This window comes from Carlito syrichta, unplaced genomic scaffold, assembly GCF_000164805.1.
Source record: "Carlito syrichta isolate Samal-C Ts95f unplaced genomic scaffold, Tarsius_syrichta-2.0.1 Scaffold308805, whole genome shotgun sequence".
Taxonomy (NCBI): Eukaryota; Metazoa; Chordata; class Mammalia; order Primates; family Tarsiidae; genus Carlito; species Carlito syrichta.
Window position 1 is genome coordinate 210,506 of NW_007252901.1, and position 21,464 is coordinate 231,969.

Sequence of the window (21,464 nt, forward strand, 5' to 3'; positions counted from 1 at the left end):
TTATGTTCTGCACAACACATGCTCCCAAGGAAAATAAAGGGAGCTATAGGCCAGAGAGTTACTCCAGAGCTCCAAAAGATTACCAGACGAGGTGCCATAAATGTAATAATATAGTCAAGCAAGACACTGGTAATCATAAATTTCATGAAAGTGATAGCAGCAAACTCAGCCACAAAGGTTCTAAGCTATGCACTCGGTTAGTTGTTTGAATCCTCCCAACAAAAATGGGAGATAGGTACCAATATCATCCTCATCTTATGAATGAAGACACTAGGTACAGAAACACTAAACCAGTTACCCACAGTGACTCAAGGAGTCAGAGGTAGAACTGAGAACCAAAGTTTTTCCAGTCCTGGCATCAGACAAATACAGCAAACCTGGGCTCAGGCAACTCTGAAGTATTTCACAGCCCTGCTATTCCACAGAAGGAACATCTATTCCATGGGGGTAGGAACAAAGATATAAAATTAGAAGACAATGTAAACAGTTTCATATCTGTGTGATTACATGCCCACAAAAAAGGGTGTGCAAAATTTTTGGAAGATCTAATTAATCACTTTTTTGTCCATTTGCTGGAATTTTATAGTAAAGGGCTCTTAAATTGCTGACTGATACATGATGAAAGCTCCATTTTTTTCCTAAATAGCCTAAATAAATAACCAAAAAAAAAAAGAAGACAAAAAGTAATTAATATGTTTTAAAGCTTTTCTCTGGGAGCTAAATTTTAATATATGTTAGATTTCTGTTATCTCTGGCATGTTTTTTACAATAGTCAACAAGAGATCTCCTTCTCCTTGGAGATCAAATGAGGACTGGAAATAACAGTTGTCTTGGGAGAGGTTTTTTAACTAAGGATCTATTTTTTTTTAATAAAAATTGGCTTACTGTTACCTTTAAAAAGTAGTCTTCCAATCCCTTAATGTCCGTGACAGGATTTTGGAGTTGGGTCAAGCAGGTAGCTTCTGAATATGGATCTCACTATACATTATTCATATAGAATTATAGATAGGGCAGGAATCAGGAAAGACGTAAGGAAGCTATTTGAAGAAAGAGGCCTGAACAGCATCTGAAAACTAATTTAAAACAATAAAAATAAATATCTTCCTTTATAATCATGCAGCACTGTCTTCTAAAAAGGTTTTGGGATAATGATCTTGCCTTTTAATATATGTATATTAAAGTTTATGCTCAAAAATGACCATAACATTTAGTTACTGTGCTACTGCTAAATTGAATCCAGTTTTGACAATATCCATTATGGCCTTTCCATAAACCATCAACACTGCCTCAGGCTCTGGGGCCTAAAAGGCATCATTTGTTCTTCGAAGTACTGGAACTTTGCCATTTTTTCTCTCTTCCGACTTTATATCCACGTGTCTGTCTGGTGATAGGCATTCCTGTTTCCTTCTTATGGTCCCACATTGATGGGTCCGTCCTATGGCAAGCTTTCTCTAATTGACTCTCCAATGACCTTTAAGGTAGCACATGAAATGAGATCCTGGGGTTCTGCATGTGACTCCCAACTCTTATAGCTCTATACGAGCTTTTAAACAACTGGGGCGGGGGAGTATGTGTGCGTGAGCAGATGTGCATTTGTGTATGGAAACTGATTCAAGCATCACCCAGAGACCTTGTATTCCCCAGGTCCCCAGCAGCCTCAGGATATGTTTCCTATTAAGGATTTATTTTTCTCTAAGAAGTGATCTTTCTGGCCTCTGAAAGAGCTTCTATTCCCATTTAATACCTTTTAGAATGTCCCTGAGATTGGATTGAGCAGGTGGTCTCTGAATACAGGTTTCAATGCACATCATTCATACAAGAAATAAGATCAGGGCTGAGAAAATTCACTTTTTGAGATAGGTGAGAAGGAGTCAAGTTGTCATTCTTGTTTGATCTTGGGTAATTCACTTTTAACCTGTGTCTTCACTCCCCACCCCCACAGATAATACAAAGAAATAATATCTTCCTTTTTCCTAACTCATTAGAGCATCCTGTGGGCAATTATAGGATGTTTTTGCATCTCCTATATATGGCGTTTGCTTTGAAAATACAAAAATTATTGGTATTACTCTGATTTGACACTTACCAGTGGCCCTGTGGGAGATGGGCATTTTCTGGCCAACATGCAAATAATAGTGCATCCAATTTGCTGCAGCTGCACCAAGTCACAGCCTGTTGATAAGTAGAAATCCAGAAGTCACATACAAGCTGCCCCAAGCAACATATGGATACCACCCCTATTTTTAGTGAACTGAGCTCTGCTAAAATATGTCACCAAGTATCAACCTCTTACAAACTTCCTCATCCATGTCTCAGTCTTGATCACACGCAGTAGCAGTTCAGAGTAAGAAGGTCACATTGAATCGTGTTAAGTTATAAAATAGAAAGCCAGCCCATGCGCTGGACTCAACGGCCATACAAATCTGAAAGTCATTGTCTCCCTCTGGGCAGTAATCTCTCCAACTGTCTCTCTGGCGTTCTCACCAGGAGGCCTCAGCAGCTGCTCCAAGTTAACGCAATGAAGATGGAGCTCCCCCTTCTTTCTGCTAAGCACCCCACATCCCCCCTACACAGGCACATATTCAGTTTGAGGCAATTATTGGCAATTTCACTTTCTTCAGCAAATTGTCTCAATTTGGTTGTTTTAGCCTTCCTGCCACAGCCATCTCCTGCCTATTGACTGTGATATGTCTTTCACAGAATCTCATTTTTATCCCTGTCACTAGAGTCTAAATGCCAACATACTGATTATTCTTGCTGTGACAAATACAGTATCTCTTCAAAGTCTCTTCAGGTCTTAGTCTCCTGAGAAAACAGCTCCCTCCCTCTCCCAGACTTGTCCTAACATCACATGCTAAGATCACCACCATCCCCTTTCAATCTCTTCAAGCTCATGCAGAACATTTTTCACATCAGTTCTGATATGCATCTTTTCCCAAGTTCTGCTTCACCTGTTTCCTGCCTCTCTGTGTGTCACTGGCAGTCCCAGGTCAGCAGGACAAATCCTTCTGCCTCTGTAGGCTATCAGCAAGCTCAATTTTAGCACTCCACAAATTACAGTGATTCCTGCTAATCAGATCAAAGCATTCATGCCTGCATACTGGCCAGTCTTGGGATGAATCTTCATGGCATGGCAAACAACCTCGAAAATTTCTTATGAGTCAGCTGAGGAGCATTCAGGCATGCGAAATCACAGGACAAGTTCACACCTTCAAATGTAATGACTCTCAGGCAGGATCATTTAACATGAAAGTGATGCTCATTCTCTGACTGCCTCATCAGGCCAGGCCGAAGGACAGACTTCTGCAGGAATGCATTTTCAGGCACAGTCAAATGTCTGGGAAGGACATCCATGTGATGACATAGCAGAGCTGTATAATCTCCATGAGGGTGTCATGTTGAGGACATCTGAAGACACACCCATTTGGGAAAATGCGGCCCTTGCTGTACTAGTAAATTTGATGTTAGTTTGAGTAAGCAGCTGAAGACCAGCATCTCCAAAGCCCGAAGTCAGTCCTGATGCCTCTGACTATAAGAATTATTATTATTATTATTATTTTTGAGTTGGAGTCTCACTCCATCGCCCAGGCTGGAGTGCAGTGGCATGCTCCCGGCCAGCCCAGCATCAACCCACTGGGATCCGGGGATCCTTCCACCTCAGCCTTTCAAGTAGCCAGAACTACAGGTGCGTGCTACCACGCTTGGTTAATTTTTTAATGTATTGTAGAGATGAGGTCTCTCCAAGTTGCTCAGGCTGGTCTCGAACCCGTGGACTCAGGCAATCCTCCCACCTCAGTCTCTCAAAGTGCTGAGATTACAAATTTGAGCCACTGTACCCAGCCTTTTTTTTCTCTCTCCTATTTTAAATATGCCCTCTAAACTCTTTAACATGGAAATGATTCCTTATATCATCTCTTTATTGACCTACTTTGCTATTAAAAAATGGTTGAGAAGACTTCTTTGTGGAGAGTCATGTGGACACACAGTCAGTTTCTGCCTGCTCTCTTAGAGTATCTCTGGTATCCCAAGAATTTAAATGTTAGCAATGTTGACAGGAGGCCTGACATTTCCCATCTGAAGTCTGGAAGGAGATCAGTCCTATGAAAGACAGGCTGATCTTGAAATAAAGTTCACTGGAGTTTGATGAAGGGCGACTTTCAGAGGCCAAATATTATCGGGTAACAGAGGGAACTGCAAGGCCCACTCCGGGCCATCAAAACGTCAGAGAAATTGAGTTTTGCCCCTTTTTCTCACATTCCCATGCTTTATGTGAAAATGTACAGAGTAGATCTTTTCCTGTTCTTCCTTCCTCCCTGTCCCCTACAAACTTTATTAGCTTCCTGTATATTAATTATTTTGCAGAAATATTCTCATGCTCTAAATTAATAAAAATTTGATTAAAGTAATGCAAATGATGACTTTCTAAGACTATACAGTCCAAAACGACAAGGACCTCTGAGTTCTCAGCATTTTGCAGAATATCTGGCACACAGTAGGTGCTAATTTTTTTTTTTTAATTAGTGGCATGACAAAAGACCTGACAGATCTATTTCACAAACTTGGGTCAAGAACTGAATGACATGACTGGTCCTGACACAGAATATTCGATATTTTCTCCTTTCTTTCCTTCCACAAACAAGTTAAAGAAGTCAGTTTTCACAGACAGCAGGTCAAGAATGCTGAGTTCATTACTCCATCAGTTCACCAAAAATATTCAGGTCAGTATGCAAGGCCCAAGGTGTTTATGAGTGAAATCTGAACTAAGATTACAAAATCAGATGTTCCTCCTATTGCCTTAGATCAAACACCTCCCTGAAGGGCCCTGATGTGCTCAAAAGAAGTCTCCCTCCCAGGAAATCCCTCAGGTCCCCTCCCACTGTGGGAAATTTTCTGTCCTCTCAATAAATTCTGCTTTCAAAAAGAAGAAGAAGAAGAAGAAGAAATATCCCTCCCTAAAGAGTGAGGAGTCAAAACTAACTCCTGCTCAGTTCCCTTGACCTTGGTTACCCTTGGTAGACCTCACTGCCTCATGTTCCAAAGAGGAGTCTGAAGCAGTAGTCCAATTCTGGTTTACTTGGTCAGGACAAAAAGTGAAGCACAAAAAGGCTGTTGGATAATTCCAGGTTTATTACACTTTTAAAAATTTTTTTATTTGTTTGAGCTGGAGTCTCATTGTCACTGGCTAGAGAGCAGTGGCACATTCACAGCCAACCCGGCGTTGACCTGCTGGGCTCCGGCAATCCTTCCGCCTCAGCCTTCCAAGTAACCGGAACTATAGAAGTGCACTACTACGCCTGGCTAATTTTTAAATTTATTGTCGAGATGAGGTCTCACCAAGTTGCCTGGGTTGTTCTCAAACCCATGGGCTCTGGCAATCCCCTCACCTTGGCCTCCCAAAGTGCTGGGATTACAGGCTTGAGCCACCACGCCCAACCTACACTTTTAATTTTAAATTCAAGACAGTATCTTCCTGAAATGGTTTGAGTATAATCCTCCCCAAAGGCATGGAAAAAAACTCTAGATTTCTTGAGTTCTTTCCATCCCTAGAAATCTTTGAACAACTTTTTAAAATGCTCACATATTAACCTAAAAGAAAAAAAGATAGTTGGGTGACAGAGTCTATTTTATTCTTCCAGTGAGGAGTTTTCCTATTTGGTAGGACACAAATTGTTATCTACCATACATTAATACAGTCTGGCCAAAGAAAACTATGGTTGAATCAACATTGCACATCAAGCACATCAGAACAATTCCTACCAAGCACTCATTATTTTCCTCAAATAAAATGACAAGACAATATGTGAGTTTTATTTCAATAATAGTCTGACAGGTCATAAAAAGGTAAACATGAAAGACCAGTGTTTTCTAATGTAGCTTTGGATAAGTATTTGTGCTAAAGCATTAAAGAGAATGAAACAACTATGTAACAATTGCTTTCAGTTAGTTTTATTGATGAACTTACGTATAATTTATGCTTACATATTTACATATATATAAATAATTCAGTGTATATAATATACATATATGTGCATATTATTTATAATTGAAACTTTGTTATCAAGTTTAAATATTATTGTAAACTCTTTGTAATGTTCCTCTATAAAAGCCTATTCTGACACCAAGTGTTGTATTGCAATTCAATGCTGCACTAACTACCCAGAATTAAGTGCAGATCCACAAGTTAAAAGGTACGGTACACAAGACTTCCCTCACTTTAGAAGTCAGTCATAGTGGTGTCCCTAGGCCACCCCCACTTTTGTTCAGTGGCTAAAAATCCAGTCATTGGAACAACTCACAGGATTCAGGAAAGTGCTATTGTTTATGATTGGTTTTATTATGAAAGCTACAAATCAGAATGAGTCAAATGAGGAGACATAGGACGAGGTCTAAGAGGGTCTGGAATTCAGAGCTTCCTTGTCTTCTCTTTAAGGAATTTTAAGGTGTGTCATTCTTTTGGCACATCAATTTATTTACCAACCAGGAGGCTCTACTCAGTTCGAGGTGTAAAGAGTTTTTATTGAGGTTTCATTATGTAGGCTTGATTGACATCTCAGTCTCTAGCCCTACCTCCTCCCTGGAGGCCAGGCTGCCTCAAAGTCCCAAGTCACTAATCTAATCACAGGGTGGTCTTTCTGGTAACCAACCCAGATCCTCAGCCATCTCATCAGCAAAAACTCATCATAACGAAGATACCCCCCAAAACTTAGTAAATTCCAAGGTTTTTAGAAGCTACATGCCAGGAACCTTGGACAAAGATCAGAAATTTTCTTTATTAAAAAGATGAAATGATCTTCTTATCTCCCAAGCTGACCTTTATAATCATTGACTATCTCAACTATATCTTGACAATTTGTATTATCTAATTAGGATCCCTAAAAACTGCTTATGAGGAGAAACCTGGCAATCATCACTAAATCAAGTAATCCAAGTAAATGTCACCACTACTAGGACGATGGGGATCATGCAACTCCTCACACAATGCACTAGGAAGGATATAACACTACTATTGTGTTACCACCAAAACTTCATAACTTGAAACTCTTTCATGATGAAGTACCATATAAACGTACATTAAGGAGTGTTTTAAAAAGTAACTGATCTATACTCTTTAAAAATGTCAAGATGATCAGGCATGGTGGCGCATTCCTGTAACTACAGCAATTTGGGAGGTCGAGGTGAAAGAATCTCCATAAGCCAGGAGTTTGAGATCAACCTGGGCAACACGGCAAGACTCTATCTTTTAAAAAAATTTTTTTGGTCAGGTGTGGTGGCACATGCCTGCAGTTCCAGTCATTTGGGAAGCCAAGGCAGAAGAATGACTTCAGCCCAGGATTTCAAGGCTACAGTGATATATGATCTTGCCACTGCACTCAAGCCTGGGCGACAGAGTGAGTAAAAGAAAAAAAAGTCAAGATTACAAAAAACAAAGACAGATGAAGGAATGGTTTTAGATGAAAGGAAACTCAAGAGACATGACAGTCAAATAGAATTCATTACCCTAGGCTGGATGTGGGATAGATAAAAAAGTCCTATAAAGGACATTATTGAGTCAATTGATATAATTTGTATATGAACTGTGAATTGAATAATACAGTTATTACGCCAATGTTGTATTTCCTGGTTTTGATAACTGTATTGTATTCAGAGATGCACAAATGTAAGAGAATTTCCTTTTAGTTAATAAAATATACTTTTACATATTTAAGATCACCACAGTGTGTCTGAAACTTGCTCTCAAATGAACCCCCCACAAGAGATAGAAAGCTCCTACTTATAAGTAAAAACGTGAGGTATTTGGTTTTCTGTTCCTGTGTTAGTTCACTTAGGACGATTTTCTCCAATTCTATCCAAATTACTGTAAAAGATGTTACTTCTTTTCTTTTTTTTTTCTTTTGGTGTTGGAGTCTCACTCCGTCACCCAGGCTGGAGTACAGTGGTATGCTCACAGCCACACCAGCGTCGACCTACTGGGCTCAAGTGATCCTTCTGCCTTAGCCTTTCAAGTAGCTGGAACTACAGGCACACGTCACCACACCTAGCTAATTTTTTTATTTACTGTAGAAATGAGGTCTCCCCAAGTTGGCCAGGCCATTCTGGAACCCGTGGGCTCAGGCAATCCATTCACCTCAGCCTCTCAAAGTGCTGGAATTACAGGTTGAGTCACTGTGCCTGGCCAAAAGACATTATTTCATTCTTTTTGATGGCTGAATATTATTCCATTATGTATATTTCCTCAATATTTCTTTCAGAATCAGGTACTGACTACTTGAAGTTGAAAGGGGATTTCATAACTATTCTTTTTTTATATTTTTCTTCCCATCATCTTCTTTCTTATCTCTAGTGTCTTGGCAGGGGTGAATTTATGCCTAATTATTCAATCAGTATTCAATAGGCAGAAATTCAATTTTGACCTCTGATGAGTCTGGGTAATCCAATTCCAGTTTCATTTTGGCCAGAATCATAAGCAAAGATAAGTAGATCCTGGTGCAGGAAAGAATGAAATTTGGTTAATGCCCTTTTGATAGAATGACAAAAGGCAATTTTTGACTGGTTTGGTTGCAGAAATTTTCACGCACTCAAAGTAAACACCATCTACTATCTTTCCTACATATGAAAACAGAAACACAGGAAATAAACTGAGAAATTAGAGAGAATCAGATTAATTCTTGATGCATAAATTTTAATGCTACCATAATCTGATTCATAGAAGAATGTTGCACTATTTACACCAAGTTTAGATAGACGACTCCAAATGGATTCCTCTAATTTATAGTTTCTAAATCTACCATAATCTTCATCCTTTCTCTCCTTTAGAAACTACAGGAATGCAATAAATGTCTGTTATATATCATCCAGTTCTAAAACCTTGAAGGCCCATATATTTTTCAGTAGTAGGCGTGCCTATCAGAAATTGAGGCTACTGTATATGATTTTTTCATACCCGCTGAACTAGTTCTAAGTAAAATAGATTACTTTCAAAATATAAAAGAAGTAGCACCTTTATTGTGTCAAAATGCATGAAATCAAGTTCCTTCTTGCTTTTGGTACTATCATGATACAAAAAAGAACAATTTTAGCTTCACTATACTGTAGAAGGATTTATGTCTGGAAATCATTCTCCCCTCCCTTGGGCAAGAACATTTGGCATTATTAACAAAAAGGCTGTGACTATTTCTTGGCTAGAATTCTTTACAGTGCTATTGGTCTGCTCCAATGTATTGAAAGAAAAAAATGTTTGGATATATTTTATATATACATATGTGTGTACATGTTATATATATACACACACACACATACACACAGTGAGAGAGAGAGAGAGAGAAAGGCGGAGAGAGAAGACTTTTGCAATTTAATTCACACATTTTGGGCTTTACATGCACAGTATTATGCATTTTGTTATCATATGCTTTGAGTAATAACAAATGACAATTTTTCATCATAAATATTTGTAAAACTTTCCTTTAGTTCAGGGCACTTGGAAATTCTGCACTTACAACCATCAAAGAAAGATCTTGAAAGTTCTTATCAGCAGTATGACTGTGCTTACTTTTTTGTAAGTAAGATGATCAGGAAAACTGAGATGAGATATTAATCGCATTGCTTTCAATGTCAGGTAAATTTCGTTATAGGGTAGTCAGATATTAAAGAGATTAAGCCAGCTAGCCGTGGGCCTAAATATGTTCTGTTTTATGAAGGGCTTCAAAGAATATTCATCACTTTTCACTGGCTTATGAATCCCTTTTTTACTGTCTTCACTTCCCCTTTCTCCATGTAAAGCCAGATTGAAAAGAAGATGAAGGAAGTTAAGAACAATGACCCACTTTAGAATCCCTGCAAGCAATGAAAGAAAGTAAGCAAAAAAAAATGAAGCCTCTTTGGGCAAACTGGGGGTGCCATCTAAATATATAAATTAAACGAGCCAAGAACTTGTGCTTCTGGGCTTACATCCTCACCTAAGGAACAGCCACGTGGTCATCAACTCCTTAGTCTCTCTAGCCTTGGAGTGCATGTTCACAAGTGGGTCACACCCACTCCAGCACCGAGGCACCGCCCATCACACTCATAGTTTATGAGTCTGTCTCATTATTCTAGGCACTATCCATTGATTTATTCTAGCCATCTTTCAACTCTGATTTAAGTATTCTCTTCATCTTCCCTCTTGCTTTTCTCACCTCTTAATGCCTCACCTTTTCAAGACCCTGTGTAAAAAGACATATCACCTCTCGTACTTGAGCCTCCTTCATCTACTCCCCCACAAATCTCATATTTCCTTTCTTGTCTTTTTTACTTTGCTTCAGCTATAATTATTTACATGTCCGTGTTGTCTTGCTTTGATACCCGTCTTCCATTTCTCTTTTTCTCATCTGCTGTGACCTTCAATTCTATAACTGCACGGAACTATATATAACTACATTAGAAATCATGACACATTCGGGATACAGGTTGTATAGAAAGTGAAGTGATGCATATGAGAAAATTGCCCTGCCACATGGTGATATCTTCATTCCCACTGTTTGCTTTTCCCAGTGGCCAGGCTGACAGAGGCGTCTTGTTTCTACCATCTTATCTGACTTGATTAGCTTATTGTCAATCTAAATCCACAAAGTAGGTTAGACACACAACAGACAGATAAATTTTATAAGTCATTACAATGAAATAAACCCAAACAAACAAATGTTATGATCGTCTTTGTTTCTAACTACAAAGTTGTTAAAAATACCAATGTGACTTTAATAAACCTTAAACAAAAGAATGGTTTTTAAAAATGACTTCTTTAATTAGGTAAATTAATAATGGCTATTCTTGTAAAAATAACTTTTGAGTCCCAACTTTAACAGTATTATAAGGAGTAGAAAAATGAGAGAGAAAAAAAAAAACAACTTTCTTTTTTCTCACTGAAGCTGAGAGCACCGATAGTGCATTTCTGCTAGTGGAACTTGATGTAAGTCACTGCCAAAGGGAAAAACTTTTTTGGAAGTTTGTCATGGTAAATCAATGTGTTTGTCATGGGTTAAAGAATGGCAGAAGATACATGAAAACCTGATGCTGATCGCTTGGTTACAAATGACTTGCAGATGTTAAAATGTGTTTCCCAATAAAAAAAAAAAATAAGACAAAACGCCAGGCTGCCTGGCAAGAAAGGGGCTAACCACCTGCCTGAAAACAATGAGAGTCAAAATAAGTAGCAGTAACATAGATGTACCTAAAACTTCCTTCCTAAAAGCTTATTAATAACCTGTTATATTCTTTTTTCACATGAAGTACAAACTCTTAGACTGAAAACATGTAAAGTGTATCCTTTTTTATTTTATTATTATTTTTTGAGTTGGGGTTTCACTCTGTTGTCTAGGATAGAGGACAGTGGCACAATCACAGCTCACTGCATCCTCAACCTCTTGGGCTCAGGCAATCCTTCCACCTCAACCTCCTGAGTAGGAGCATGCACCACCACACTCAGCTAATTTTCTGATATTTTGTAGAGATGAAGTCTCACCATGTTGCCAAGGCCGGTCTCGAACTCCTGAACTCAAGTAATCCTCCTGTCTCAGCCTCACAAAGTGCTGAGATTAGAGGTGTGAACCACTGCACCTGTCAGGTGATTACTTTTTTTTTTCTTTTTTTAAAGCAGGATTTATTGAGAAGACAGAAAAGCTCCCAGAGTGGGAGGAGACCCAAGGAGGTTGCTCGATTACTCTTAATTTCTTTCTCAGTACCTATGAGACGTACTCGTTTTTTGCGTTTGTGACACTGTGATTCATAAGGGCCTGGTTCTAATCCTGTCATTTCTATACCAGTTGCAGAACACTACTCCTTCCGAGCAGCTTTGCAGGGCCTGGCATTGGGCTCCAAATGACTACCAGCGGCCCGCTCGCTCTTCAAGTTCATCGTGGAGATTCGGGCAAATTACCATAATGTGACCAATGATATTGAAAGAGACCCTGCTGTTCTCTTTCCAATCTGAGATAGAGATCAACTCTTAAGTTGGATCATTTCTCAAAAACAGACCAAGTTAATTCCTAGGAGGCCTCTAGCTAGAGATGGAGGAGTTATAGGTCACACACTGGAAAAAGCAAGTTTACTTCTCAGGTCAAGAGGCAAATACCCAAATACCATCTAAGATAATCAGGCCTCACTGAGATCCAAGTTTCATATTTAAGGCAGTCTAATGAAAGGATTAGTCAAAAGATTTGCAGACTAGGAGCACATGCAGGAGAGAAAATGGATTATAAAAGCCCACAAGGGTTCATCAAATGTCCTAAACTTCTTACTTTACTGTGAATGTTGTAAATACATCATTGAGACGTGGTTCAAGATACACTGCAGTTAAGTTATGTGAATATATAATTTTGACTCAAAGACCAAAACATGGTATAAACCTTTTAAAGTATAAACCTAGGAAAACAGAAATGTCATTAAACTAACCAGAGAAAGAGGCTATAGTTAGACATTGCTGCTCAAAGAAATAGTTCCCCACACCCCTCAAAAAATGGAAAGTATTGCTTCTTTCTTTCTTTCTTTCTTTCTTTTTTTTTTTTGATTTGGAGTCTCACTCCACCACCCAAGCTGGGGCACAGTGGCATGGTCACCACCACCCTAGCGTCCTCCTGCTGGGCTCCGACGAAGCTTCTGCCTCAGCCTTCCAAGTAGTCAGAACTACAGGAGCACACTACCATGCCCAGCTAATTTTTTTATTTATTTTAGAGACAACATCTCACCATGTTGCCCTGGCTAGTCTTGAACTTGCGATCCTCTTGCCTCAGCCTCCCAAAATGCTGGGATTACAGACTTGAGCCACCGTACCTGGCAGTGTTGCTTCTTTATTTGCATTCATATATTTTATTTGTGCTTTGGGAGGATTTTAATTTTTAGGAGCAATTGATATGGAAACTTTTAGAGTTTAGGTTTACATTTATTCTCAAAATATTTGTTTTGGTTAAATGTGAGTTAACCAAGTGCATTTAAATCTATTTAAAAGGTATTATTAAAATAGCTAGGATGTTAAGGTCAAGTATTTTTAGAGTCTATTGCTTTGGTAGTTTAGTTTTATGCAAAAAAAAAAAAAGAGAGAGAACAATAAAGTCTACTTAAATGAACACCTGCTCAAAGAATAGTCTTGTAGAAAAGATCATACCTGAAATTAAACAAATGTAAGTTAATAAAACACACAATAAAATGATACTCCATTACTCTTGGTCTGCCTATAATGAAATAATGAATATTTATATAATTCAATGATGCACCAGAACACAGAAAACCATGTGTGGTCATTCTTAATTTCCATTCTCAATCAATCACAATCATTCTTATTAAAACAACTTCAGGTGAAAATAAACAGATATAAAAGCATTAAAATAGAGATATTCATACATGTACATAGAGATGTAAATAATTTTTTCATATTTTCACATGCTGCACAATGCAAACTAAAACTGCACATGCAAAAATCAAACCAGCAACTGCGTTTTAGAAGTTTGTCTTATTCAAAAAATCTTTATTTACAACGTTTGCTAAGTTCAGTTAAAGATAGGCCACTTTTTGTGTGTCATTCCTACAGAATTTTGTAATTGTCACTTATAAATTCAAAAATTCAGATAAGATATGGTTTATCTAGGATATTAATTAAACACATTTCCTCAAAGCCCATTTTCAAACTGCTATTCAAAAATATCTTCACTTTAAGATTACCTTTTTTTTTTTTTTTTTACATTTTTTGCATAACAGAAGACTATAAATTTCATTTAAAATAAGAGAAGGTAAGATTTCATCTTCTTTTTAAGTTTAATTAAAGACCATTACAAAAATTATTTTCTGTTTTAAAAAAATGTAAGCAAAATCACTATTTTGTGGCATTTGACTCTCTCCTGTTTTTAATTAGTAAAAAATTCTTGGGTTGGTATTTGATGATTAGATAATCCATTCACATCACATGAAAAATATGGGAGCATTCTGATCATTTTCAGGAGCCCTATCAACTATAAACTTTATACACAGAAGTATTATTGAGAAATATACTCTCCAGACATGTCTACAGTCTTTAAGAGTTGGAGTCTTTAAGTGTGAATCCTGGAGTAGCTTAAAGAGTTCATATCCCAATCTTACAGAAGAGGAAGTTTTGATAAGATTTTTATATTAGGGGAATAAAGAGCAAAACAGACTTTTCCTGTGATTAGTACAGTGGAAATCTATGGCAACCTTTTTTTAATTTATTTCATTTTGTTAACAAAGACCTTGTGTAGTTTAAATCCCCTAGAAAAACCATGAGATTGATAAGAACTTCAATCAGATTTTATAAGTACTGAAATTAGAGAGGAACATTTGGCCTAGGAGGTGTCCACTCACATTAAAAACATTCCTATGAACTAGATCTGCAGCCCCAGAGACTGAAGCTGAACTTTTGACCACATTTTCACTAGACACACTAAGCAGAAAGAAGGGCACCTTGAGAGCCATAGGTGGTGGCTTCTCATGTAATCCTCGCAATTCCTTGCTCCCTGGAAGGAAGCAAATTCAACTAGAGAAGGGACTGGCTTGTGAAAAGTGGAACAAAATAACAGGAGAAATTTCAAAATCAGCAAACAAATGTCTTATTTAGCTCATTATTCCCACTCCTGGTTCAACGACACATCTTTTTCCTGGTTACTAAAGACTAATCCTAGGTAAGGTGCTAACCAAGGTGTAAGCATTGATCTCTCTCAAAGCTCTTAAATAGAGGCCTCTGTGGACCAAACTGTCATCCTATTTCAAGGAATATATTCATAGCAATAACAGTCTGAGTCTAATAGCTATCATGGATCAGGGATAGCTGTTATCCCTGATAGTTTGACGTACTGTCTTGCTTAAACTTCATAATAGCTCTACTAAAAGGGAATTATCCTCAAGTGTTCTGAATTAAGGTTTAGAGAGGTAAGGAATGTGTTTAAGGTCACACAAATTCCTGGCTAATCTGGGATTTTTGGATTGGATATGTTTGTTGCCAAATCCAATGCTCCTTCCACTTCACCACTCTGTTTAATGATGAACTTTCAGATGATGCCACAGAAGATGGAGGATACAGATTGTAAAAAGAGACCCTTTCAGCACGCCTCTAATCCCATAACATAAATGAGAGCCTATTCATGTGGTTGACTGCCAGGCCAAATATCCTATAAGTGTTGCTCAGCCTGTTTCTAAATTACTTTGCCAAACCCAGGTAGTGTCTATCAAACCATATGCAATCTAGATCATATTCTTAGATAAAGACAACTTTATAATTTACTACTAGATTGAGATGGTAGTTTATGTTGCTCAAGTATCCCCAAACTAGGGATTTATTTCATATTTATGAATTTGGCAATGCAGGGAATTACTGCTATGAGACACTTCCCAAGGGATGTGAACTTTGTCTCATTTTCCAATTTCTTGTGTTTAGGGCACTGTATGAGCTCTTATTTCTTTGACCATTGATTCTGTCCAATTATCCCACCATAACTTTTATCTTCTACATAGTACCAGCTGAGTCTGTAATGCTTTCCAGAGTTGCCCTTGTGCATTCATTATTTTAATGGTCATTTAGTAAGTTTCTACTAAGTACTAGGCATCATTTTAGGTACCAGGGACAAAGACAATGATGAGTATTGCCTGGTCTAGCTCTGATGGGTCTTACCTGTTATTCCTGACTGTTGGATAGTCCAGTTCTGATATGAAGCCTATTACTCATAACCCAGCATGATAAATTCTCACTGGTCAGAGACATGGATATGAGTTTAGATGCTGTGTCAGTTGATAAAGAATTAGTGGTTATTTACAAAGCTGCAAAGTGCTATAGGAGGTGATAGTTTCCCTGCTACAAGAAGGTACACTGTCTCTTGAAGTATGTAGTTTCTTCTAAACATCTGTGCTTAAATGATTAAAGAACTTTCTTAATCTTGATAAATTGCTCCTTGGTCCTAGATATTCTTTACATGGATTTGATAACATCTTTTTATCTGAGTAGAGGGTCTTCTGATCCAGAATGGCTTCCATTCACATGGTGGATGATTTTTTTCTCTGGAAAATAAAGAAAGGTGATCTGGTTGGTTTTCTTTGATGTTTTTGAGCAAGATAAATGGTTAATCCTGCAACCACTGACTCACATGTGTGGAAGGTCCTCCTTTGTAGTAAGTAGCTTCTTCTTTCAGAGGTCTTTCCCTAAATGATGTTTTATCTTATAGCTCCATCTCTGATTTGAAATCCCTTGTTAATGAGGTGAATAAGCCCGTGCCTCTTGAACTGTATGATCCTCTTGGCTTCTTCAACACTGAAATTAAGTTCTTGGATAAGATCCACAAGATGACAATCTACATTAATTCTGATCACATCTGAAATTCTTGTCTTGACCATTCTCTAATGTAATTATTCTCATTTTAAAAATTCAACCCAATAGAGAGGGAGATGATACTGTGAATATAAAAGTATGGATAGGAAGGATTTGGACTAGGTAAGAGATTCTGAATTGTCATTCTTTCTAAAGGAGCAGTAGCAGAATCATTTCTCTCAATATTAGAAATTAAATATAAAACAGAAAACAGAATTGTTCTTACTGAGATGGAGGACGAAGCCTTTTCTATTTTGTTCCTCCTCTCTTTTCTCATCTGCATCCTCCCCCATCATGAGGGAACCCTAGAAGTAGAGTTTGAAGATGACATAATTAGACTATCTACCTCTACAATCACTTCTAACTCTAAAACTAATATCATTATCCCTAGGTCAACCACAGCCTTATTTAATCATGTCTTTCTAATATTGATATTTCAAGATATTTTAAATCAGAATTTTTTTGCAGATTATAATGACCTTTCCCTTGGTGATGTTAGTTTTTCTTTCACTATACAGTAAGTTCCCTACAAATGAATAAGTTCCACTCTGAGAGCACGTGTGTAAACATTTTTTTTTTTTGAGTTGGAGTCTCACTCTGTCACCCAGGCTGGAGTGCAGCAGCACTGTCACGGCCACCCCAGCATTGACTTGCTGGGCTTAGACGATCCTTCCGCCTCCACCTTCCAAGTATCTGGAACTACAGGTGCGCACTATAGTACCTGGCTAATTTTTTGATTTATAGTAGGAAAGAGGTCTCGCCAAGTTGCCCAGGCTGTTCTCGAACCCGTGGGCTCAGGCAATCCCCACACCTCAACCTCTCAAAGTGCTGGAATTACAGGCTTGAGCCACTGTGCCCGGCCAGAAAACATTTTTAATCTATAGTACAGTACCTTGAAAAGTACAGTAGTACAACAGCTGGCATCAAGTGAACGGGCAAGATGAGTTACTGATTGGAGGAGGGAAAGGAGGAGGAAGATGGTAGAGCTGAAGAATCATCAGCAACAGGAGACAAGGGGCAAGCTGCAATTTCACTCACGCCTGACATTGATGGCACAGGTTGTGGTTCCTTGCTGGATTCAATTCTAACTATCCTCTTGAAAAAATGATTCAGGGATGTTTGGGTAGCCATTTTTTTTTTTCTCATCAAGATGACACAGTAGCACTGGATTGCACTCTGAACGGCTGCTACAACCTTCATGTACTGTTCTGTATTTGGGTCCTGTGCCTCAAAAACTAACAGAACTTTCTCAAATAAAGTCAATCCCTTTGCCATTTCCTGTGTCATGAATCTTCTTGGTTCTTTAGTTACTTCTTCTTCCTCCTGTCTCTCTTCGTCCTTTCTCTGGGTCTCCAATTCCATCAGTCTTCATTGATAAGCTCCTCGTGTTGCACCGCAAGGAGTTCAATGATGTTGTCCTCTTGCATACCTAGTTCCAGCTTCTCACTGAGGGTCACTAATGTATGCCAGACACATGGACTAACTTACATAGTTGGACATACAAATGCAGGTTCGCATCTTTGAAAGTCTGCAGCTTGAAGGTTTGTATGTAGGGGACTTACTGTATTGTGTAAGAGACCCTGTCCTCTTATCTTCTCCAATAAAGATTGTATCTTTCACAGAACCAAGCTTAGAAGTAGGTGCAATATACATTCTTCAGTTTATAATTCTTGACCTCCTACAGTTGAAATGCTTGTATGTTCTATAAGGGTAGAAATTATGTCTGTCTTCTTTGCCATTATAGCCTTGATGACACATAGCAGGTGCTCAGTAAGTGATCACCTACTAAAGAAAATTCATTAATTTGCATTCATTAACTAAAAATGTTCATTTGATCCAGTTGTTTTTCTGACTAGCATCACTTTATACTTTAGTATTTTCATAGCAAAATAGTACCCACTCCACGGGAGTATCAGAGAAACTGAATGTGGTGGCTACATAGTACTTGGTAGTAAATATTTGCTATTAAGTAAAGAATGTTGCGTTTTCTGCAAAGGCTAAGCATTTTAATTTACTGAATTAGTCATTTGCTTTATTATCTTAATGAGATAGGGTAGTTTTGTTTTCTTCACCTAGAAACCAAAATAATCAGAATATAGTAATACATTTGCCTTTTACATAACTCAGTGTTATGAGAGTTTCTGTTGGAATAACTGTTATTCGTTGAGTTTTGCAGAGATTATAAAATAGTTTACAATGGAAATAGCCTTTTTGATTTAAATTCACCAATAACTCAGAAGCAGCTGCAGGCAATCTTTTTCTTATGTTCCAAAAAGAAAAAAAAAAATTGGCCTCAAAAGAAGCAAGGAAAATTTTAACCCCAAAGGATAATGTTTTGGAAAGTTCCAATAGAGTGAAACTTGGGATTACAATAGAAATTTTTTACAAACCTAAGTACAGCTTACACTAGCACAGATAGCATAATGCATATTGTGGTACCCAACTTAATTTACTCTGTAATTGTACCAGACAGCAAACAGGATACAAACAAAAAGAACATTGATGCCTTTTAAAATGAATAGCTGGTAAGAGAATATTGACAAAGGGTGTTTGTCAGCAAAAATCAGAAGTAGGACCTACATATATCTAGTTCTTCCCTCTATTCTTTTAAAGGTATTCATTTAAAAGGAATTCACTATTCTCTCATGTAGTTTACTTGTCAGATGGTACAATTATAGTTATTTTGCAGAGTCAATTTTCTGTTACATAATCACATAGACTTGTGTCTAATGCAACAGAAAATTGCCTGGGTGGAATAACTTTCAGGTGTTGGTTTGACTCTGGGGATTTTATGTTTGCTTTTTGGTCACAAAGTTTTATTTTTGTTCAAATCTCTCCCAGAAGTCTTAGTCTCAATACCCCTCAGGAGAAGTACTATATGTAGTTGTCAAGATAAAAGACACTGGAGTCAAGAAAAGCTAATGTTGAATCCCAGCTTCGACTCTTATGTGTCATTTATTTGTGGGTAACCCTCATGTCGTGAGCATGGACCTCTTGATGAGACAAAGTTGAGTTTATTGCTGTCAGCTATACCCCCAGCTGACAAAAGACATGGACTCTCTGTGGCTAAGATGAGACCCTCAAGAGAAAATTAAATGACCATAACAGGGAAAGGGTTTGATCACACACCCCTATATTGTTAGCTACTGAAAGATTTACCGGATGCCATAACGTTTTCTTCCTACAGTTAGGCAGAAACTTGGTCCAGGAAATCATTGCCCAAATGACTCCAATGGACTGTCTGACACCAGTCAATGGGACATGCCGGCCTTGGGGGTCCTGCCAGCAGGGATTGGTCATGAGACAGGCCTTACAAACATTCTTTCCTAATTAGCAGTTTCCAGTTAGCTTACATAGACTTCACACAAAATATCTTTGTGCTGTAGAGTTCATCCTTTGTCCGAATTCTATTTCATCTTAAGGTTAAAGCCCTGCCCCAAGTGAGCATGGAATGTATGTTACATGTATGTTGATTTCCTGCGTATGCACTTGGCTTTCCCTGCAAGTATTCACAGACTTTCCCCAAACTTGATGAATATCCATATAAGACAGACCCTGGAAGGCTCAACTGTTACTGTTTCCTTCCCTTCTACAGAGCATGTGTTTTGGTTTCCCTGAAAGCTCTTTTTCTCCAATCTGCAGGTTTTTTCCTCAGAAAATAGCATTTTCTCTTTTTTCCTTCCTCCAAAGATCTCATGGTCATTTGTTAATGTTGCTCACCAAGGTGAAGGAAAACACCACTGCAGAGTTCTGATGGGATTCTTAGAGACTGGAATTTGAAGTTTGACTTAAGGCAAGTTTTTCAAAGCCAGGGCTTTAATTTGGATTATGTAAGGATCACAATACACAGTCTAAGATTTGCAGAGTGAGCTAAGAGTTTTAAGACCAAGACTGAAAAAATGTTAGGCTACAAACTGCTCGTTAAAGCTTCATGGAAGAGTTAATGGCTCTTTCAGTAAATTCCTATAATGAGCAATACAACCATCTGACTGGCAAGAGATTCCTTGGAAAATGCAAAGTATGCTAACAAGAATAGTGGACTAACAGGGTAGTGTTAAGGCAGATAGTGAGGTGTGGTTTCCAGTTCTCAGTGTCCTGGCTGAATGTAGTGGCAAAGGCCACAATGGGCCTGTTTCCTCACCTGTGACATATTCTTGGAAGAACTAAATGAAACAACAAAAGAAGAGGCTAGTATGTTGTAGGTGTATATGAGAAACAGTAACTATTAATATTTTAGCACCATGTTGCCAACTGAAATAGAGCTAAATGGAAATGAAGTGGCGATAAAATAATGAATCTGGTATGAAGTGATTGGTGAGCTGCTCATGGACTGGCAGGTCCAATGATTCCATACATCTGTAAGTATATTCATCGGAGTCCCTGGCCTTTCCTTTGGTGTTATACCCTGAGAAGCTTGAGGACCAAAACCATCTACCTTTATACAGAGTTTGGGCAGTGACGACCAAAACTACTATCCATCCTTGTTTATTATCTATGTAGATAATAAATTCCTATTTCATTGTCTTCATTAGCATTACTTTGCTATTCCTGGAGATGCTAGCCTGGGCAAATAACATGATTGTTCATTCCCTGAACTTCCCAAACATCTGCTATCTCTTCAATAGGAAACAGTAACATGCCTTTTATGTTGCAAGACTCTTCATACTCTTCACTTAAAATCTTCTTCTATCTGTTTCCACCAATTCTGGACTATTATATCATGATTTTTACAGAATCCTAATCTAGCCCCTGCTTTGAAAGACTCACCTTCAATCAAAACTGAGACCTCAGCAAGACCCAAAGTGGCCTTTTCCTCTGTAAGAGCAACCTTCCTGATATTCCACTGCAAAAGCAAAAAACTCAGCTTTGTCTTTTCAACAGGTCCTGTTGGTCTTTTGGGGAAAACAGGCATTTGATAGGCCACAAAATTATACTCTATAATGCTGTCATTTCTGAAATCCAATACCAACATTTATAAACCCTAAGAAAACAGTAATATATGGGGGGAACCCCAAAAAAGGAATTTATTTATTTTAAAAAGTGCGTATTTTTTCTTACATGTTCAAACTTCAGTTACCTTCAAAGTATTCTTGTTTGATGCACTACAGCTATCAAGATGCTTTTTCCACTG